The sequence below is a fragment of the Lissotriton helveticus genome, chromosome 11, assembly GCF_964261635.1.
Source record: "Lissotriton helveticus chromosome 11, aLisHel1.1, whole genome shotgun sequence".
Classification (NCBI taxonomy): Eukaryota; Metazoa; Chordata; class Amphibia; order Caudata; family Salamandridae; genus Lissotriton; species Lissotriton helveticus.
This window is the reverse complement of record NC_136072.1, coordinates 1,094,288,579-1,094,312,204: the sequence shown is the minus strand read 5'-3', so window position 1 is coordinate 1,094,312,204 and position 23,626 is coordinate 1,094,288,579. Positions and strand designations below refer to the sequence as shown.

Sequence of the window (23,626 nt, the reverse complement as noted above, 5' to 3'; positions counted from 1 at the left end):
GTCTGGGACGGTGCTGGCACCGCCCCTGGCAGGAAACCCTTTGTCCTTATCTCCTGCTCTGGGAGGACTCCCAGCAGCAGGAGGGCAGACTTGTGTCTCGGTGGCAGCATCCATTTTGTGGAGCTGAGGCTCTGTTTGACTTTAACCGGGGTTAGGGGTTACATACATGTCGTGTCCCTCTAGAAGGGTGGAATGCTAACCCCGTCGCCAGAATTGGCGAGGGGTTAGTATTCCAATTCGTATGACACCTTACTCGACATGTTTTGATAAAGCGATACCAGAGTTGGCATATAACCGCGAGGATTATAATGCACTTAAGAGTATATGGTATGCGATATCATGGAAACGGCTAAGGGATGGATCCCGAAAGCCGCAGACAGGCTCAGCTCATGCCAGAGCACCCTCTCACACGATTCCAAGCACTCTGCCTTCAGGATTGTTAAGGCCTGCCATAGGAGTGACTGATAGGAGATCAGTGTGTCCATTTTAGGGTTAGATATAGGTATACTATATCTAAAGCAAAGGGTGAGTACACCACCTTGCCCCAGCTGTCGTGCAGCCAGTTGTGTCAGTTTAGTTAGTCAGCCCAGGGGTGGCATAATACATGCTTCAGCCCCTGGGAGACTTCTGGGTACACCTCAGCCCTGGGTACAGGGACTTGGAGAGGGCCCAGTGCCAATTCAGTACCTGAGTACAATTTGGATAGAGAGAACAGCTAGGCTGTGGGTCTGATTAGCAGGCCCACAGCCAGGGAAAGTCGTAAACCAGTGCAGCAAAAAGCAAAAATCTGGGTGATCATAGGATTGCAGACCCTACTCTCCTACAGTGATACACCTGACCCGTTTGCATCGACCAGAATCCAGCAAGGCTGGAAACATTTGTTTTCCCCCCTGTAACATTTTCATGAGTTCTGAGAACCATGCTTGGCTTGTACATTATGGAGCTATTAATATTAGCACCATGGGGACGGTTTGCACTTGTTTATTACGAGCGGTATCAGTGATATTGAAGAAAATACTAGATCTGCAGGTCAAGTAACCTGAATAATCAACTCGACATAACTGTAATGTACTTGACCCGTAAACTGCTGTCAAATTCTGTGATCACTGACAAATATTTTATTTTAGTAGGCTTTTTCTTCATTCTCACATATGAGTGCACCTTCAAAGATGTGAGTTGTGTATTTCTGCTGTACAAAACAAAACTCTAGTTTGATTAAACAGACTAAACGTATGCTCCATGTGTAATAAGAATCTAGCACACATATACAGTACACATGATCCCTGAATTGCCTCTCAGTTTACTAATAGCATTGCCACTGGGGCAGAGACAGGAGTGTTTTTCAGTACATGTTCAAACACTCACTTGTAATAAATATCTATCTATCGCATGATGTGGTAGCGCATGGTCATTTATTGACAGTATAGTTCAGTGAAATGGTCAAAAACCCTTCCACTACCTTGCAGCTATACTGATAAAATATTAACATTCTTCTGTGAAACTTGGGTTTCAGTACACATATTTATCATTTCCACATAAACTAAAGTATTCTGATTTGTTTTTCTTCCAATGTAAAAATTATTACAGGAGTCCAAAAAATGAGCTTTCAAAACTACTGAAAAATATGTTGAAATGTTTGTACAGTTGACTTATTAGCTAATTAAATGGGTGTTAGGAAAACCTGATAGCCAACAGCCTTTTATTTCACACTTTTTACATATCAGATAGTTCACTTTACAAAATACTGGAACTCTGCAGTCAGAGAAGGAAAAGTAACTGTAAATTGACTTCTGACCTCTGCCTCTGAACGCAGAGCAAATGCGACAGACAAAAAATTCAAATGCAAAAAGAACAATTGATTGACAGAATGCAAAACAATGTCATACATTCACCCCCGTACAGAGATCTGGGCCTAAATCCATCGTTTATTTGCTCACCATGCCATTCCAGTTTGGACCCAGCCATATTCAAATCAGTATTGACCCTGCTCTCAATCGGAACAGTCCAGCCCGAAATGCCAGGCCAGATCCTCCTTGGACTGGAAACAAGCATCCTGTCATGGTGAGCAAAATATTTGATGGGTGGCCCATTTCTAAATGTTTTGGGATAGTTTTTACAGTGCATATGACAAACCCACTTTTTTTGTTGAGGTAAAACTTTGTGGTTCTGTTGTTCATTAGGATCTGTACAGTCCTCCCCTTTACTTGAGTCTGGAACGCCCTTCAAGCTAGAAAGACTGACTTTAGTTTTAAGACATTTATGTGTTGTACTGACTCACTTTTTTCCACAAGTCCCTGATGTTCAGAGTCCCCATGTGTGCTCCCCATCCCTTGTGGGCATGCATCTGTGTTGATGCTCACTGAAAGACTGTTGTACACAAGGTCTGCCTACAGTTACATTGCTCAAATTCCACCACGCCATTTCCTTCTGTACTTTCGATGTAAATCCACTAGGCATTCCCAACTCCCCGCTGCCTGTGACCATTAACTCTGTAGCTATTCTTGAATTGGTCTCATATGTAACCTGGGATGTGGGATCAATAGATTGTACCAAGCCATCATGCCTATCAGTTTCCCCACTGTTCCAGTAAGGTGAAGGTGAGCTTGCTCTGTCAATGCCAGGATCCTTTTGGCTATGGGGAAAGCTTTTGCCTCCTTTGAATTAAGCCTTGATCCTATAAAAAGAGAAATTCCCTATTAGTATTGGTGAGGATTTTCATAAATGTATTGAGAAAGTTAGGTGGGCATTGTGTGCGTGACTGTATTTATTCTCTATTGACGCTGTGTGAAAGAGATTTTTACTAGCCAGTCATCTAGGTAGGGGTACTAATGTATATTAGGTATGCTGCTACCACAGCCAAATATTCTATAAACAGCCTGGGTGTTGACTTTATAGTCAAAGGGAGTACCCTTGAATTGATAGTGTACCTGGTTCACAACAAAGCAAATAGATCTTTTGTGCTTCTTCTATAAAGGCACAAGTAGAAAGACACCCTTGAGATCTAGTGTCGTCATATAGTCTTATGTCCTGCATCCCAGGAATTACCTCTTGAGTTGTCAAGTTGAATTTGAGTGGTTTTATGTATTTATTTAAGAATCGGAGATCCAGATTTGGTTGCAGCGTCTTACCCAGTTTCGGCACCAGGAAATATATGTGGAGTTGATTCCCTGGCTGTTCTCTTCCTTTAGCACTTTTGCTATTGCTTGTTTTTGCAGGAGTTCCTCCGCTTCCTATTACAAACATTGTAGCTCTTCCTCATTATGTTTTCTAGTTTTTGATCGCACATCTGGAGTTGTTTTAAGAGCACAGCACAATAAACATGCTGGAGGATGTTCAGTATCCAAGCTCCATAAAGTCACCCACTGGTATTATGTGGTTGGATTCTTTTTGTGAGATGTCATTTGCATTAGGAGCGTGCTCCTCTTGGAGGTTGGCCTCTTCCCTTGGCCCTGCCTCGAAAGGGCTGCTGTGGTACTAAGGTTAATTGCCATGTGGTGATGCTGACAGCTGTGCACCCGTTTGCTGATATTATGTTTGTAGTGTCGAGACCTTAAAACCTCCTCTCCCTGACGCCTTCTCACTGAAGATGCCTCCCTTCTTGCATGCCCACGAACTGCAGGACTCCCATAGCCTAGAAGGTCTCATTATCCTGCCTAGTTTTCTGGAGAATCTCATCAGCTGCTGTCAGGTGTTATCCTGTCATGGGCAGACTTGAAGCAAGAGTTGGATATAGCCTTTCTCTCGTCTTTCCTAGAGTTCTCCCTCTTACTGTATTGTTCGGGAGGTGCTTCATGAGTTCCTTAATTTCTTTGTGCTGTTGATGGGTATAGAACATAAAGCAGAGAGTTTGAGTTAAAAATCTTCCATTGCGTGGCAGCTGTTACCTCGACCCCATGCCTTAACATCGCCACCCTTTTGCTTTCCCTTTCAGTCAGAGAGCCCATTAATGTTGGGACACTGGCTCTCCAGCTGGTGGCTACAATTATTGAGTCTGCCACTTCATCGCCCTTAATATATAAGGCGTCCTTAGAGGACTTTTCTTTATTTTACCTCTACCCTTGGAGTTAAAGGTCTGCATCTTGCTGGTTCTCTGAATGTCTCCCTTCCTTGATCAATAATGCATTGTAATATAAGGAGCTACTGGTTCTTTTTTTGCGATGGTAACTGAGCTTCCCGCAGAAAACAAGCCAGTGATTGTTCTCACTGCATCCCATATTTGTCAGCAGCTCTTATTATCACTGCAATGTACAGTGCAATGTCATATGGAGGTGATGGCCTCAAAGGGTAGGATTCAAGGACCTCCTCTGGAGAATCTGTGTCGAGGTCTTGTCATTCTCCCTTGGTGCTTTCACCCCCTGTTCATACATCTCCTCTTCCTCAAAGAATACTTTCTGCTTCCTGAACAGCCGACTCAAATTCCACCCACCCCAATGGACCCTACAATCAGCCCAGCTCTCCTACGCCGAGTCCTACGCATCAGAAAGACCAGATCGGGAGGCCGCTCCTTCTCCTTCCTCGCAGCCAGCATCTGCAACGCCCTTCCGCTCCACCTCAGACAGACAACATCATTCCCCATCTTCGTGAGAAACCTCAAGACCTGGCTCTTCGATAGACCCCCTCCTTGATGGACTGGAACCTGCACCCCCCCTCCAGCGCCATGAGACCCTTACGGGTGAGTAGTTGCGCTTAAATAGCTGATTGATTGATTGAAGAAGAGAGGGGGGTGGTGTGATGTGTGGACAGAGGTCACTCCATGCTTTAGGAGCAACTTTTGAAAAGGCTCGACCTCCACCTCTCTTTGGTCATTGTGTGGGGTGTGTACGAGTGAGAGTCCATTTGAGTGGAGGTTTCTGGCTAGTTCGTGGAAGGAGCTGCGATTGTTCGTGTTGGTCAGCCCTGCATTGAGTAGAGATTTGAATGTGTGGGGGACGAGCTTGAACTGAGCACAAGTGTATAGGGAGCCAGAGAAGCTCTTTGAGGTGTAGTGTCATGTGAGCCTTGCGAGGAAGGTTGAGGATGAGTCTGGCTGCAGTGTTCTGTATGGTCTGTAGTCTTCACTGAGTTGCTTGGTGATTCAGGCATACAGGGCATTCCCATAGTTAAGTTTGCTGGTGATGAAGGTGTGGGTGACGGTTTTTCTGGTGTTGCTCTGGAGCCATTAGAAGATCTTCTTCATTAGCTTCAGGGTCTGAAGCATGCAGCTCTGATGGTGCTGACTTGTAAGGACATTTCCAGTTTGGCGTTAATGATAATGCAAAGGTATGATGAGATAATGCAGGTTTGGGGTGGGTGTGGGTCCGAGGTCGACCACCACCAGAGGGAATAACGGATTGAGGTGTTTTTCCTGAGGATCAATACTTCTGTCTTGTCTGTGACATCGGTCATGCGGGCAGTCACCGTGTTCCTTGGTCTTGGGGATTTTGTGTGAGATGGGCAGAATGAATTGCATTTTGTTGGTCTAAGAGAGGATGTTATGGTTGCGGAGAACATTGACTAGTGGTGTCAAATATATGTTAAATAGTGTAAGGCTGAATGATGAGCCTTAAAGGCACTCAACAGATGAGCTTACAAGGTGTATGGTGTAAGGGTGGCAGTTTGAGTTTGGTCTGTCAGGAAAGAGAAGATCCAGTGGAGAGCAAGTCCTTGAATGCGGATCTCATGGAGGCGCCTGCAGGGCTGGCTTTAGGTCGGTGAAACTGGTGCAGCTGCACCTGGCGCTGACCTTGTAGGGGGTGCTGTGTTTAAAAATATCTTATGGGTTTACTGGCACAGGTTGCTGTGTTACTTGTGAATCTAGCAGTTTTCAAGCAACAATAACAATATCATGCTAACTCTGGTGATTTATGTTCCTGCTGGAGAGAGATCAGAGTTTTGTCTAGTGGTAGTTTTGACTCATCCTAGGGTTAATGTGCCTTCTACAATGAACCTGTAACATCCAGATCACAGAACTGAGTGTTAGAGAATTTTGAGTAATGCTATAAAACAATTAGATATATGTTAGAGAGTGGCTATGGAGAGATGAAGGGGACTGTAGGAGTGTGGTAGTGAGGGAATTTGTGGATAAGGTGGTCATTAGGGGGGTGGGGGGGGCACCAAAAAGATTGTTGCAAAGAGCGTCACCAGCTCTAAAGCCAGCCCTGGGAGCTTGATGGGTGTAGAGAGTGAGACTGTGTCCAAGGCAGTTGAGATGTTCATGAGTATGAGGAGGTTGTATGACGTTACAACGCATTCTGTTGCAACGCATGCCTTTACCATGCATGCGTTACAACGCGAATGCCATTACCACGCATAACCTTTACCACGAAAATGCCTTAACCATGCATACCTTTTAAAACGATTTTCGTTGTAAAACCATGCATGATAATGGCATATTCATGGTAAAGGCTCCGATCTCCTGGGATTCAGCTGTGTTACAATAATCTATTGTCTCCACTAGATGGCACATGCTGCATTTATATGTAGTTTACTTTCAAGAATGATCTGTTTGAATTCATTTGACTATACATGCCGATATAACAATGTCCCTCACTTCATCCTCAAAAGTCATTTGGATGTATTGTAACACGCAAGTTACAAAGAAAAAGTTCCTTCGCCCCCATTCCTTCTTTGAAATACCCCTGCCCGGAACATTTAAAATGTTGCCCTGCGCGACACGACCCCCTCATCCCTTAATTTTTTTTATTTTTATTCATTTTAACAAAAATGACAAACATTACATTCATGTGCTCAGAGTCCCATTACATCACATATTATTGCTGACACATAAGCCCTTAAATTAAAAAAAAACTAAAATCCCCCTTACCTCTCCAGGACCTCTCCTGTCCATGCTCTTCCTACGTGCATTGTACGTCGTAAAGAGGAAGCGGAAGTGTCTTTCAGTATCCTCTAACGATGCTGATTGCCTCCACATCTTTCAACAATCAATCTTTATTGACTGTGAAGGTGACGGAAACAGGTGCGTTTTTTTTTTGGGGGGGGGGGAGACCCCCCCAGCCACCTTTTTAGGTCTCGTTTCACCATGAGCCCAAAAAGTTTCACCATGAGCCCAAAAAAGAGGTTTTTCACGAGTGCATGTGCTCTCGTGCACGAGCTTGCCCGAGCCTTCTGCCTGCCTCCTGCCTTGAAGGCAATCTGCTTCTCCGCCCCCTGCTGTTCCCTCCCACTCGCTCGCACATCAAAGGCTGCTCACTCAAACACCATATGCCTGCTCCCCACCCCCGCCCCCCACCAGACTTCATTGGAATGTGCTACGTGCATTCTCCCCTCCCTTTCAGCCCTTTTAGCCTCTTTCCCAGCTCCCAGCCGGACCCTCCTTTCGTCTATCTCGTTATCTTCTCCACTCTCGCCTCATTTTTTTCTTTATTTTCTCTCCCGGCCTTGTAAATATGCCCCCTCCCCCATGCACTAAATCGCACTTTTCTTTTGATCCACATACTTGTTATCCTATGTGGGGAGTATTTCCATGTCGCGCGTGATGACTAACGCATTGTACAAGCTCTTTGCGATGAATGAAGTGTGAGAGACACCTTTTTTATTTATTTACTTTGTGTTTATTTATTTATTTTTAGCAGAAAAAAATACTTCTGTCACAAAGTCCGTGTCAAGCAAGAGCTACAGCGCGTGGAGTGGAACAAACGCCAGCGAAGGGTAGGGAATGCTGGATGCTTTGACACATTTTACCCTGTGTTATTGTTTGATTGGGGCTGGAACAGCTGCGGAATATGCACAACAGAGCATGTTTGTTCAACGCCCGTGAACAATTGTCAGCTAGCATCTAAGCGCGGGTGCTATATCTTAGAGGCGTTAGATATGAAAAGAGGACTGCCCCTGCCTGGACCGTCCTCGCTCTGATAATGTTGATCTCTCATCAGGCCGTAGCGCGGCGGCCTGTCATGGACTGACTCCTAAGCAAATATTTACTATTTCACAATAACAGAGGCTGCAGTACACAGGCGGTTCGGGAAATTACGTTTGATTTCATTTGCTAAAAAAGTGTTTATGGTGAATCAAGCTGATGTAATTTCACCAACCTCGCCTGATTAAGAGTTTTTGTGTGACTTTTATTTTTAATTATGGGTTCTTACTTTATTTAAGTGGATTAAGATGCAGTTTGAATCTTTAACGCAACATTTTATGTACGCCTAAACTCGGACCTATATATGCAAAATTCGTATATATATGGCGTTCAGTTGCTAAAATGCACATGGATAGGGTGATACAGTGTTGCCCTACTTTGTTTTAAACTTCTCGTTCGAGGTAAGTGTTACAGACTGCACCCTTTATTTACAAAGCTTTACCTCGATAACTTTGTTTCCGCCATGTGTACGCTTGTTGTGTTTACCAATTAATTCGAAAGTATATATATTTTTTTCTGGGAGGGTCGTTTGAGAACTGCTCCAATGGCTTCTTCATACCAGGTTTCTAATGCAATTCGCAACTGTAGTCGGGCGTTTTGGCTATAGAATTAACAACTTTACAGACAGACTCTGGGCTAGAAAACGTCATTTTTTTCTGCCACCCGGCTTTCTTTCTATTTCGAATTGCGGAGACATGTAAAATGTACAGGAATTGCATTTTAATGAGTGGCTGATTTGTTAGCTTAGAAAAAGAACTGTCCATTTTAGAATGATTACACCGTTCCATGGTATTATAGATGGATGATTTTCCCAACCGATCTATTAAAAAATATTAAGGCTCAAAATTATCTTAACACTAGTGCGATGGACCTACTTATCAACCATGTCTTCTGAGGCAATAGAAAATGCTACCTTCTCTGCCTGCAAAGCGCCTCTTATTATAAATTGTATCTGAAATTATCCAGTTTCTATAAATCCACCCATTCACACTTTCATCCATCTCCGTGTGCTGCCACTTCTACCCATCCACCCTTGCATGCAGGCACGCCCATCCAACCATATATTCATCCAAGTATACACCTATCAACTATAAACGTATCCATGCATCCATTCACCCACCAATTCACATTTGCATCCATCCATGTGTGCATCCATCCACCATCACCTCCAAATCCACCTCCACATGCACCACCACATCCACCACCACATCCTCCACCACATCCACATCCACCGCCACATCCACCGCCACATCCACCACCACATCCACCGCCACATCCACAGCCACATCCACCACCACATCCACCACACCCACCACCACCACATCCACCACCACTACATCCACCACCCCATCCACCACCACCACATCCACCACCACCACCACATCCACCATCACCACATCCACCGCATCCACATCCACCACCACCACATCCACCACCACCACCACCTCCAAATCCACCTCCACATCCACCACCACATCCACCACCACATCCACCGCCACATCCGCCGCCACATCCGCCGCCACATCCACAGCCACATCCACCACCACATCCACATCCACCACACCCACCACCACCACATCCACCACACCCACCCCATCCACCACCACCACCCCATCCACCACCACCACCGCATCCACCACCACCACCGCATCCATCACCACCACCGCATCCATCACCACCACCACATCCACCACCACATCCACCATCACCACCACATCCACCATCACCTCCACATCCACCATGACATCCACCTCCACATCCACCACATCCACATCCACCGCATCCACCACCACATCCACCACCACATCCACCACCACATCCAACACATCCACCACCACTTCCACCACCACCGCATCCACCACCACCACATCCACCACCGCATCCACCACCACCACATCCACCACCACCACCGCATCCACCACATCAACCACCACCACCACATCCACCACCGCATCCACCACCACCACATCCACCACCACATCCACCACCACATCCACCACCACTTTCACCACATCCACCACCACCACATCCACCACCTCCACCACATCCACCACCACATCCACCACCTCCACAACCACCACATCCACCAACACCACCACATCCACCCCCACATCCACCACCATCACCACCACATCCACCATCACCACCACCACCACATCCACCACCACATCCACCACCATATCCCCCAGATCCACCACATCTATATGTGTGTGTGTGTGTGTGTGTGTGTGTGTGACCACACCCACCACTACTACATCCATCACCCCATCCACCACCACCCCATCCACCACCACCACCCCATCGACCACCACCACCGCATCCACCACCGCATCCACCACCACATCCACCATCACCACCACATCCACCACCACATCCACCATCACCTCCACATCCACCATGACATCCACCGCCACATCCACATCCACCGCATCCACCACCACCACATCCACCACCACATCCACCACCACACCCACCACCACCACATCCACCACCACCACATCCACCACCACATCCACCACCACATCCAAAACACACACCACCACTTCCACCACCACCGCATCCACCACCACCACCACATCCACCACCGCATCCACCACCACCACATCCACCACCTCATCCACCACCACCACCACCACATCAACCACCACCACCACATCCACCACCGCATCCACCACCACATCCACCACCACTTTCACCACATCCACCACCACCACATCCACCACATCCACCACCTCCACCACATCCACCACCACCACATCCACCACCTCCACAACCACCACATCCACCATCACCACCACATCCACCCCCACATCCACCACCATCACCACCACATCCACCATCACCACCACCACCACATCCCTCACCACATCCACCACCACCATATCCCCCAGATCCACCACCACCACATCTATATGTGTGTGTGTGTGTGTGTGTGTGGCTCTGTGTGTGTGTAGGTGCAAATGCAATGTTCTTGGATTTTCGTCACAATAAAATACACTGAACATAATCTTCACAAAAGTTATTTACAAACGTTTAGGCTATTGCCATTATAAATTACAATAACTTTTATTTAAGTATTAATTATTTACAAAATTAAAAGCCATTGTTATTTGTAATATCAATACATCTAAGTCACGTAAATACAACACACATTGCATTACAAATGCTATAGGTGTCACATTTGCGAAAGTTAAAACTATTGACATTGTAACTGACAAAGCTATTAATTTTGCTATTTTCAAAACCAACACATAAATAAAACAAGCACTGGCGTTGCCAATAGGTCTCGCAGTAGGAAAGTTGGAGCTATTGGTTTTGTAAATGACAAAGCCCTTTACGTTTTTAAAATGAAAACAAAAATAAAAGGCATTGTTATTTGCAATTGTAATAGCTCCAACTTTCCTACTGCGAGACCTATTGGCAACGCCATGCTTGTTTAAACAGGTGTGTTTTTTTGGTGGGGAGACCACCCCAAGCCCCCTTTTTTAATTTTACCTTTAACAAATATGCCTTTACTACGTATCTCGTAGTAAACGAATGCGTGATTAAGGCTATGCGTGGTAATGCATGCGTGGTTAAGGCTATGCATGGAAACGGCCGCGTTGTGGTGGCTGTTTCCCATATGAGGAATAGAAGCATTGAGGATCCAGGTGAGGGTATCGTTGATTGGGATGAGTGCATTATAGAAGGCTTGATGGGGGCATGGGTTTGATCAGACGACAAAGTAAATGCTCTTCCTGGTGTCTGCAGTTTAATTTACAGAGATGGAGGGCCACGTTATCAGGGTCAATTCTACATCCATGACAGGGACACTTGTTGCAAGGGCCAAGTGGTCCGTTTGAGGGTTGAAGTACCTATATATGGATGTGATTTCGTCACAGAAATAGTCTGATAGCTTCCAGCAGAGGTCTGGAGAGGGAGTGATATTGTTTGAGGTGGCTGCAGGCATGATGAATTCTTTGATGGTGGTGAAAAGGTGCTTGTTGTTGGTGCCGGTATCGGTGCTGATGCGGTCTGCGAGGGCTAAGGGCTTGATTTTCCAGATTTGCTGCTGGTAGTGCCTAAGGGTGAATATGAACGTCTCTTTGTCCACAAAGAATGAGCTTGCTCTCCACTTGCATTCTAGTTGCTTTCACTGCCATTTCACCTGCGTGAGGTCTTTTGTGTACTAGCTTACTTGTGTTTTTGTTGTTTTGCTGCGCTTTGGGAGGGGCCAGTGATCAAGTTGTTAAGGTTCTTGATGTCTTGTTTGTGGGTTTGGGTCATTGAGCAGAAAGGGCAGAGGCCCAGTCCATCCTTGGAAAGCTTTCCAACAGTGTCTAGCAGGTTCCACGGTCGTGGGTCCCTTGTGACTTGGGATAGAAATGCTGAACCTGATGAGTGTGTGGTCAGTCAAGGTCAAGGGTCAAGATTTGTCCAACTTGATGATTCGGAAGGTGGTGAAAATTGGTGCAGAAGGGTTCCAGCGACGTGGGTGGGTTTGATAATTTTCTGGCTGAGGTTGCAGAAATGTTATAGTAGGTTGATGGAGTTTGAGTCGGTGGATTGAGTTTGGGTCGTTGTGGTCTTCTAGGTGAAAATTTCGACCTCCTATTAGGATGAAGGTGCTGGAGTCGATGGCAAAGGGTGCCAGAAAGGTGTGGCATCTCTGGTGAAGGCTGTGTAGGTCCCAGTGGTCTGTAGATTAGCTTTTTGCATGCATAGGGTGATAGTGTTTGGGTTGTTGTGATCTTCTAGGTAAAAGATTAGACCTCCTATTAGGATGAAGGCGCTTTAATCGATGGCAAAGGGTGCAAGAAAGCTGTGACATCTCTGGCGAAGTTGGTGCAGGGTCCTAGTGGTCTGTAGATGACCGTTCTGCATGCATAGGGTGAAGCTGGCTGTGATTTGAAGTTTGAAAGTAAGATGTTCCATGTAGCTAGCCAGGATATCTGTGGTGTTGGTGCACCCTATGGTGTCTTTGAAAATAATGGTGACTCCGTCTCTGGGATTGTGGGGGTGGTCTTGTCTGACGATGTTGTTGCCGGCAGGGATGTTCAGATCAGAGGTTTGGTTCAGGTACGTTTTTATGAGGAAGAGTAGGTCTGTGCATGGGAGTGCAGCAGGCATCTCCACGTAGTGTTTGCTCAGTGAGCAGGTGTTGAGGAACATGTATGAGAGTGTTTGAGCTGTGTTCAGTCAGTGTCTGGTTGGTGTGCGTGTGGGTAGGTGATGAATTGTGTGCTGCTGGTCTCGGAGTGGTGAATGTTGGGGGAAGGAGCGTGCAGGAGAAGGATTAGTTACTTACCTGTAATCCTAGTTCTCTTTCAGGGGTATACTCATTAAAGTCATAAGCACTGAATAATCTCCGCCCGTGAGCGGGAACCCGGAACATATAACAATATACATATATATGTGTAAATATATAATAAATTAGTACATAGTACTAAACCAAAATATACACATATAAACCCATAATATGCAGCCCAACATAATGTATAGGCTAATAAAAACCTTATTACACACTTTCTGCAGTATGAAAATACTCCATACACTAATGCAATAAACAGGCTAGAGCCTAGAAATGCATTTCATAACATAAAAACCCTTTATTTTCATCAAAGAATCTGTTGTAAAAGGCAATTAGCCTAACAAGGCTGCATATGAATAAATGTCTGTGGACAGAAAATCAGACTGGCACCTCGCCTTTAAGGCCCCAGAGAATCTGAGCACTTTGCCTTTAAGGCCTTCAGGAGCAACCCTGCTCCCATCATGCACCACAGGTGACAGTTAGGTCAGTTCTTTTGTACGGTACAGTAAACTTTGGCAGGAATCTGCACTTAAAAACTTCATAATACATATTGAAAAATCTCAATGCTACTGCTTGCCCGGGGAGGCGGGAGGGTGCTTATGACTTTAATGAGTATACCCCTGAAAGAGAACTAGGATTACAGGTAAGTAACTAATCCTTCTCTTCCAGGGGATACTCATTAATAGTCATAAGGACTGAATAGAGTAGCAAGCTCATACCCACAAGACGCGGGCGAACAGAAAAGAGCATAGCAACAAATTTAACACAGTGTTCAGCTAGAAGAAAACAAGTTACTTACCTGTAACTTTGGTTCCCCAGTATTGGTAACTTTCATAGATTCCCATGCTTTGTATCATTCCCCGTCGTCGGAATGGGAGCCTCGGTAGTATAAAAACCATAGAAACAAAAGAGAACCTAGGCCTAGGCCTCATCTCATTTTGTATCCTATCACCCTCTTTTTGTAAAAAGAGACCAAACTTTTGCCAGGACCAATCAGAACAGCCTCACCCTCTAGAACCTTCCTGAGAGAGCCCAGAGCCTCAGATTTTCGTAGCCGTTGTGCAAACCGCCACTAACTCTGTAACAGACTGAGCTTTCCCAGGGGAGGCGGGCGGGCGCATGGGAATCTATGAAAGTTACCAATACTGGGGAACCAAAGTTACAGGTAAGTAACTTGTTTTCTTGCCCCAGTATTGGAACTTTCATAGATTCCCATGCTTTGTATCAGAGTAGCTAGCAGTAAATTCCCAAGAACACATTTTGGAAATACATGGCAACACAACCATATAAGCAATACATATAGCATAGCAAAACAAACAAAATGTGCTCACCAGGATGGAGGGATCGTAGGGAAAGCTCACCTCTCAATGAAACAGATTCCGCAGGACTGCTTGACCAACAGCCGCGTCGTCTCGTCCTGCAGACTCCAGGCAGTAGTGTTTCGTAAAGGAATGAGTACTGCTCCACGTTGCTGCCCTGCATATGTCCTTAATGGCAACTCCCGAAAAGAGAGCCACAGATGATGCCACCGACCTAGTGGAATGTGCACGGACTCTTCCGTCCAGTGGCTTGCCTGCTTCCTGATGACAGAATTGAATCGCACTGGAGATCCAGCGGGAAATGCCACTCTTTGTCAAAGGCAACCCTTTGCGAGGTGCGCTGAATGACACAAACATTTGAGTTGACTTTCGAAAGGGACGTGTGCGCTCCAAGTAAAACTTTAAGCATCGTTGAACGTCCAAAGAATGTAGTGTACGCTCCGCAGGCGTAGAAGGGTGCGGAAAGAAAGACTTCAGAATAATGGGTTCATTCAAGTGGAACTCAGATGGCACCTTAGGGATGAATTTGGGATTGGTCCGAAGAACAAGACCTTCTCTTGTAAATTGCAGGAATGGATGCACAATGGAGAGTGCCTGAAGCTCACCCACTCTCCTCGCTGATGTTAGAGCCACAAGAAGGGCTAGTTTCCAAGATAGGAACTTTAAATCTGCTTTGTGCACCGGCTCAAACGGAGCTTTCATGAGTTGCGCCAAGACAATGTTGAGCTGCCACACCGGCGGAGGAGGCCGGACCGGCGGATACATACGGAATAATCCCTTCAAGAATTGTTTAACAACCCTAGAGGACCATAAGGAAGGACCTGAAGAACTGCGCCGATACCGTGATATGGCTGCCAGATGTACCTTGAGCGATGAATGTGCCAGGCCCGACTTATCCAGAGATAGCAAATATGGCAACAATTGATGAGGTTGGGAAGTGAAAGGATGGAGACCCTCCTGATGACACCACAAGCAGAATCTTTTCCATTTGGCTTTGTAAGTCTTATTGGTACTTGGTGCTCGGGCTTGAGCCAAGACCTCTCTGCATTCCCGCGAGAGTGTTAGATGACTGAATTCTCTGTGTTCAGGAGCCACGCCGTCAAGTGAAGCGACCTCGGGTCCGGGTGGTAAACCTGTCCCTGACTCCTGGACAAAAGGGACGGAATGGGCGTCAAGCGAATTGGAGGAGCTTGGGAGAGCCTCAAGAGTTCTGTGTACCAGAACTGTCTGGGCCATGCTGGAGCAATTAGAATCATCTTGCAGGGTTCTGCCTTCAATTTCTTGAGAACTCGAGGAATGAGGGGAATTGGAGGAAAAGCGTAGAAGAACGCGCTGTACCAAGCCATCGAAAGAGCGTTCCCCAGGGACCCCTGATGGTGAACTTTGCTTGCGTAGAACCGGCATTTGGCGTTCTCCGGCGAAGCAAAGAGGTCGATGGTTGGCTGCCCCCAAACCGAGAACACCCTGTCTAGAACGGATTGATTCAACTCCCACTCGTGAGTCACTTCCGTCTGTCGACTCAAGGCGTCCGCCTTGACATTGAGCGTTCCCGCCAGGTGCTCGGCTCTCAGAGTGATGTTGTTGAGAATCGCGAAGTCCCAAATCCGTTGAGCTTCTGAGGACAGAGTCTGCGATTTGGTACCTCCTTGTTTGTTGACATAGTGCATGGCCGTCGTATTGTCCGTCCGGACCAGCACTGAGCGGTTGCGCACTCTGGGCAGAAAAGCCTGCAGGGCCAACCGAATGGCCGTCAACTCTAGGAAATTGATGTGGCACTGGCGCTGTCTTGGACTCCAGTGGCCACTGACCTGAAGCTCTCGGAGAACTGCACCCCAGCCCTCCAAGGAAGCGTCTGTTGTCACTACCATGGGTGAAGGCGAAGTCCTGAACGTCAGACCTTGGGCGATATTGGATTTCAGAAGCCACCACTCGCTCGCTGTCCTCATCGCTGATGTCACTACCACTCTGTCGTTGAATGACCCCTCTGCCTGGCTCCATTGCTTGTCTTGCTCCTCTTGCAGAGGACGCATTCGCAGACTGCAATGCGGTATTAATGGTATGCAGGATGACATCGATCCGAGAAGAGATTTGTATTGGCGGACCGACAGGAACTTTCTGCGGCAGAGTAGTTGAGCTGAAACCATCAACTTTTGTTGCCGCTCCTCTGAGGGACGAGCTGTACATTGCGTGGTGTCCAACACTGACCCCAGGAATCTGGCAGTCGTGGAAGGCAGTAGGACTGACTTGCGTTCGTTCAACTGAAGGCCCAGGCAACGGAACAACTGGAGGCAAGTAGACACTGCTTGCGAGGTTTCTTGGAACGATGGTGCCTTGACGAGCCAGTCGTCCAGGCAAGGGAAAACTTCGAGAGATTGTCGTCGAAGAAAAGCTGCCACCGGTGCCAATACCTTGGTGAACACTCTCGGTGCCGACCGAAGGCCGAATGGAAGCACTTTGAACTGGAAATGGCTCTTTCCCACTGTAAAGCGAAGGTATTGTCTGTGAGCTGGGTGTATTGGAATGTGGAAATATGCGTCTTCTAAATCCAGCGACGCCAAATAGTCGCCCGGATTCAAGAGAGGAAGAATTTCCTGGAGAGTGACCATCCTGAAGGAGAGCTTTACGAGATAGGCGTTGAGCTCCCGAAGATCGAGGATGGGACGCCAAGTGTCTGCATCCTTCCGCACCAGGAAGAATCTTGAATAGAACCCCCGACCCCTCTGAGAGAACGGTACCGGTTCTATCGCTCCTTTGAGGAACAACTGATGGGCTTCTAGATGGAGTAATCTCAGATGTCCTGTGCGGGTGGCGCCCGGAGCTCGTTTTGGAGGAAAGTTGTGAAACTCCAACGTATGGCCACTCTCTACGATGTTTAGGACCCACTGGTCCGAAGTGATTGACTTCCAACTGTCCAGACAAAGTGATATCCTGCCCCCCACTGATGTTATTGGGAGGGGAGGAACAGTAGGTAGAGCCGGGAGGCCGCTATTGTCGTTTGGTGTTGTCACGACCCTGCCGATGTTGACGGCCTCGCGGAGGGTTGCGAGAGAAAGATGCTGATTGCCCTTGTCGCTGATTTGAGTACTGTGGTTTATAGGACTGGGAGGACTGTGAGGAATATCGCTGCTGGTTTCCTCTGTAAGACGCAAATCCTCTACCTCGTGCACCCCTAAAGGGGACCTTGCGATAGGAGAGTGAGCCCAAGGACTTTGCCGTGTCTGTGTCCTTCTTTATATTCTGGAGGGTATCATCCACATGTTTCCCGAACAGCATCTCCCCATCAAACGGGAGATCCAGGATTCTGTTCTGGACCTCCTGACGAAACCAGGTACCCCCCTGCTTGTTTAGATAATACATTGTTGTTGTATTGTCTGTCTGCACCAGGAGGGACCGAGTTTGTAGAGATGGAGCCAGAGACTTTAGAGCAAGATGGACCGCCCTGAGTTCGAGCAGGTTGATGTGATATCCTTTCTCGAAATCTGACCATAGCCCTTGTACCTGCAGAGGGCCCATATGAGCACCCCAGCCTTGGAGTGAGGCGTCCATGATCAGAGTCTGTGTCGGAGGGTCCTGATGAAAAGGCACTCCTCTCATCAAGTGTGTTCTCTTCATCCACCACCTGATGGAATCTTTTGCAGACTGGTGGAGACAAATCCGATCCTCCCAGCATCCCGTCCTCTGCTTCCACTGATCTTCTAGGCACTGCTGCAGAGGACGCATGTGCAATCTTGCGTTTGGAACAATGAAAATGCAAGAGGCCATGGACCCTAGGAGAGAGGACACTTGCCGAACTGTCGGGTAATTGGTCTGAAGAAGAAGATGACCTTTGGACTTGATCGATAACCACCTCTCCTCCGAAGGACACACGTTTTCTCTTTCTATGTCCAGCAGGGCCCCCAGATAATGGATCCGCTGTTTCGGATTCATGATAGATTTCTGGAAGTTGACTTGAAGACCCAGCCTGCGCATGAGGTGGAGGCATATCGACAGATGCTCCTCCAAGAGAGATGGGGACGAACTCTTCAGAAGCCAGTCGTCTAAGTAAGGATATATGAAAATCCTTTTCCTTCGAAGAAAGGCCGCAACTACCGCCATACATTTGGAAAATGTTCTGGGAGCTGACTTTAGGCCGAATGGAAGCACTGCATACTGGTAGTGATGAGCAGACACTTGAAACCTGAGAAATTTGCGATGTTTCTTGGAAATGGGAACATGAAAATAGGCATCTTTCATGTCGATGGAGCACATCCAGTCCCCCTGATGTAACTGGGGGAAGATCTGATGAAGCGCTAGCATCCGAAATTTCTCTTTCAGAATGTACTTGTTTAAAAGCCTTAGGTCCAGAATAGGCCTGAATTCTGCGTCTGGACCCTTCTTCCTCACTAGGAAAAACCGCGAGTACAAGCCTTGATTTCTCTGCTGAGGAGGAACCTTCTCTATGGCCTTCTTTCCTAGGAGTATACTTGCTTCTTTTTGTAAAAGCTTCAAATTCCAATGCAACATTTTCTTTGGAAGAATGAGAGGAGGCGGCTTTTTGAAACGGAGATGGTAACCGTTCTGAATGATACCAATCACCCACTTGTCCTTTGTCAGTTGCTTCCACTCGTTTAAGAATGACACAATGCTTCCTCCCACCAGAGTGGTCCACGGCTGAGGGGGAAGACTCCCTTCATTGTTTTTGAGGTTGTTTGGCAGCAGCGAACTGCTGTCTATTTCCTCCTCTACCTCGCCCAGGGCGACGCTGTTGGAACTGCGATCTCTGTTGGTTCTGGCCCTGGTTCTGCGAGGACCAACCTGTTTGTTGATTCTTCTTTTGAAAAGGCCTCTTGTCGTAGGGACGAAAAGTTCCTCGACGTTTAAATTCTCTTTTCTTCTCTAGGCCTACAGCCTTTAGAGTATCCAACTCCACCTTCATTTTTGCCATCTCGTCATCTGCATGAGACCCAAACAATGTAGACCCATTGAACAGCAAGTTGACCATTTTCCTTTGGGCTTCAGGTTTTAGTCCAGTAAGACGCAGCCAAGCTGAACGTCTAGAACAAATCCCATGCGCATAGCCATGCGCTGCAAGATCCGCAGAGTCGGCAGCTGCACTAATACTTTGATTAGCAACCAAACCTCCTTCGCCTACAATTTCCAGGAAGTCTTTTTGATCTTCTTTTGGAAGCTTGTCTGCAAACCGAGCCACAGAGTCCCACAAAAGGCGATCATAACGGCCCAGTAAGGCTGCTGCACTGGCCACTCTCATCACCGACCCAGCAGTGTTACACATCCTCCGACCTAAGGAATCCATGCTCTTACTGTCCTTCTCAGGTGGAGCAGAGTAAACAGAAGTTGCAGAATGCGCCTTCCTGGCTGCCGCCACTATAAGGTAGTCTGGAGGCGGATCAGAACGTAAGAATAAAGGAACTTGGTCCAGAGCCTTATATTTCTTTGCAATCCCAGAAGGGCCTGAACCCACCATGGCTGGAGTCAAGAAAGTTTTCATAGCAGGCTCCAACAAACCAGGAACCAAAGGCAGAAGAGGTCTAGCAGAAGTCTTGTTATGCAAAGTCTCAAAAATGACCGAAGATGTCACTTGGGGAGCTGCCATCACAATGTTGAACTTGTTTGCTCCACGACATAACACATCGTTAAAGGTGCCTAAGTCATCCACTGGGGATACCCTCGAAGGGGGACTTGACGATATCGTAGGAGAATAGTCTCTATACGAACTTCTACTTGGAGATGACGATGAAGAAGATGATGTAGGCGACCTATTTCGCCTTTCAGGTGTAACAGACTTCTGCCGTCTGCGTTCTCTAGAGCGAGATCTTCCTCTTACCGGAGACCTAGAACGTGATCTCCTAGGAACCACAACCTTCTGAGGATCCGCAACTCTCATACTAGTTAGATTAGCGGTCGGTTGCATCTTCCAGTGTCGTAGGCTTTCCAACCATCTCGGTGACATGTTAATTGGCTGTGCTGCACGCTCAGGAGAGCCCTCCGGCAAAATTTGAACAATCTGAATTCCCAGCGAAGATTTAGAGGACCTTGAAGAGCTACTCCGCTCAGATCGTGGTGAGCCAGATGGAGTTTGTTCTCTGGGAACAATTTGCCTTTCCTCTGACACCGACTGCCTTGAAGTCGAACCAGAGTGAGCAACCACTGAAGAATCCTGGTGCGCAACTTTATCCTGCTGGTCTTGAGGTGTAGAGGCCACCAAAGGCAGTGGAATCACTTCAGACCTCGACAAAGACCTATGGGAGGTCCGAGAGGCTGATCTCGAATGTCTCGATGCCGACCCTTCAGCAGGTGGGGGAGACTTAGCCACTGAAACTCTCTCTTCATGCCTCAAGCCTGAAGCATGTCTAGACTTCCATGGAGACTCCAATCTTCTCTTCTTTTCATGTCTGGACGTCACAAAATCCTTCGACGTCGATCTCACCTTCTTAGTCGACGTCATTTTTCTCTTTAAGAACTTTTGTCTTTCCTTCGACGTCGACCGTCGTCTCTCCTTCGACATCGACCGTCGTCTCTCCTTCGACCCCGACCGTCGTTTTTCCTTCGACGTCGACCGTCGGCCTTCCTTCGACGTCGAGAGCTGCTTCTCCTTCGACGTCGAGAGCTGCTTCTCCTTCGACGTCGAGTGCTGCTTCTCCTTCGACGTCGAGTGCTGCTTCTCCTTCGGCGTCGAATGCTGTCTCTCTATCGACGTCGAGTGATGTTTCTCCTTCGACGTCGAGTAATGTTTCTCCTTCGACGTCGAACTCCGTACCCCCGACGTCGTCCTTACCGCTACAGACACCAGATGTCTTGACGTCGATAGGCTCTTCGACGGCGACTGCATCGGCGTCGACTTCTGCTTCACCGGTGATGTCCTCGACGCCGATGGAGCTTTTGAAGGAGATCTCGACGCTGAACGAACCTTTTTCGACGTCGACGCTTCCTGAAGACGCTTTTTCTTGGCTGAAGCTTCAGGAGACGCAGATCTTCGACGATTTTCACGAGAAGAGGGCCTTCCAAATGAAATCAAGCTTTTAGGCCCCTTTCCTTCTCTCTCCAAACGACCTAGAAGCCGCATCTTCTCCCTTTCCCTCAAAGTCCTGCTGGAAAGGTTAAGGCAATGATAGCGATCTTCAATCTTATGAGTAGAAGGAAGACAAACCACACAAACAGTGTGTGGGTCAGATTTTGACATTTTCTTCCCACAGGAAGGACATTTATAAAACAAAGATGGCATAACTGACTAAAAAACTCCAACAGTTTAGTCAGAAAATGAAAGAAAACCACCACTAGAAGTAAATCTTGTAAAAAAAGACAGGAAAAAAACTAATTTTGACTGAAAAAAGTCAAATTTAGCCCAGCTCAAGTTCCAGGTTCCTCACAGAACAAGCCGGAAAAAAGAACTGACCTAACTGTCACCTGTGGTGCATGATGGGAGCAGGGTTGCTCCTGGAGGCCTTAAAGGCAAAGTGCTCAGATTCTCTGGGGCCTTAAAGGCGAGGTGCCAGTCTGATTTTCTGTACACAGACATTTATTCATATGCAGCCTTGTTAGGCTAATTGCCTTTTACAACAGATTCTTTGATGAAAATAAAGGGTATTTATGTTATGAAATGCATTTCTAGGCTCTAGCCTGTTTATTGCATTAGTGTATGGAGTATTTTCATACTGCAGAAAGTGTGTAATAAGGTTTTTATTAGCCTATACATTATGTTGGGCTGCATATTATGGGTTTATACATATATATGTGTATATTTTGGTTTAGTACTAAGTACTAATTTAATATATATATGTATATTGTTATATGTTCCGGGTTCCCGCTCACGGGCGGAGATTATTCAGTGCTTATGACTATTAATGAGTATCCCCTGGAAGAGAACCTGCAGATGTTCCATGGAACTTGCAGTTTCACTTTTCTTTCACCTGTTTGGGACTGCAAAGCCCGAGTATTCAGTTTTAAATTTGAAAAAGCTGCTCCTAATGACATGGAACCAGTCTGCAACACATAGCCCCTTCTTATACTTTGTTTTTGTATCACAAAGGATGTTCATTTTAAAAATCTGCTGAGGTCCAAAGGGCACACTTTGGCTATAAGTCTCAATTGAAGACAAATGAAATGCCTGCACTTGTGAGGAACCAAACATTGGAAAGGCTGTGATTAAACTTGAGATCCTTCAAGAAAGCCTTTAAGGCCAAAGATTAACCTTTTCTGACTAGGGTCAGACGTCTTCACAGACATTCTTACTGTCCAACACCCTAGGCCATACTTGTTTTGCTCATTTCCCCTTACTATACATGTCTGGTACACCATATATTTGTGGTTAAAGCTGCCAGGAGTTAAATGTCAAGGTATTTGTAGAGCGCACTGCCACCAAGCGGTTTCCTGGCGCTATTACTCATACCGCTGTGGAACCCTTCCTGGCTTTCCCTGTGAAGTGTCCACTCCTGGGCACCCCCAGGGTGAAGCCAGGCATCCTAGCGCTGTTGGGGCCAGTGTGGAGGTTAAGCAAGCTATTGCCCAGAGTTGCAGTGTGGGGCCCATATTTAGAATAGGCACCGAGGCGAGAATTGTCAGGCAAATTGAGCCCAAGACCCGCCGAGGCGGGAATTGAACCCTGGTCCCGGGCCAGAACTCTGCATCATGGTCTGCCACTCTAACCATTGAGCCACACTCCTAGTTATCTACTCAATTAATCACTTTTAGGGAGCCCACCACCACACAATAGTAGAGGCATTAAACCAGTATGATGTGAGCCCTTGAGTGTGGGTTTTACACACACATGCAGAAATATTGCTGCACACGCGATGCAGGAGGTAACAGACTAGCTCTACAAAAGGTCCTTCAATAAATACATAGAATACAAACCTTGATTTCTTGGGGTGAAAAAATAATTTGTTTTTTGTATTTATTTTTGGCCTCTTCTTTGTGCACACAAGCCAAATTGTGGTCTCTATGATAGGAGAGATAATTTGTACCCATTTGTGGCTTCACAAACTTCCTCCCCTGTAAAAATGATTAGGCTAGTATGTTTAAACCTTTTTTGGCAAATAAAATTTGGCTACATCTGAGCTCATTCGAATTTCAACATTACTAGGTTTGTATGATTTAGAAAGGAGTGAATTATCACCAGACGATCCTCATCAAAGTTTCTTCCTGACCTTGCTGGAAATCCCTGCA

The 23,626-nt window shown here is 46.8% G+C and overlaps 1 protein-coding gene across 14 annotated transcripts in view; it reads right to left on the bottom strand.

The window, feature by feature from the left end:
- The window catches only part of DEPDC5 (DEP domain containing 5, GATOR1 subcomplex subunit), a 578,923-nt gene that overhangs the window by 215,477 nt on the left and 339,820 nt on the right, over positions 1 to 23,626 (bottom strand). The gene's annotated exons all lie outside the window — the stretch shown is intronic.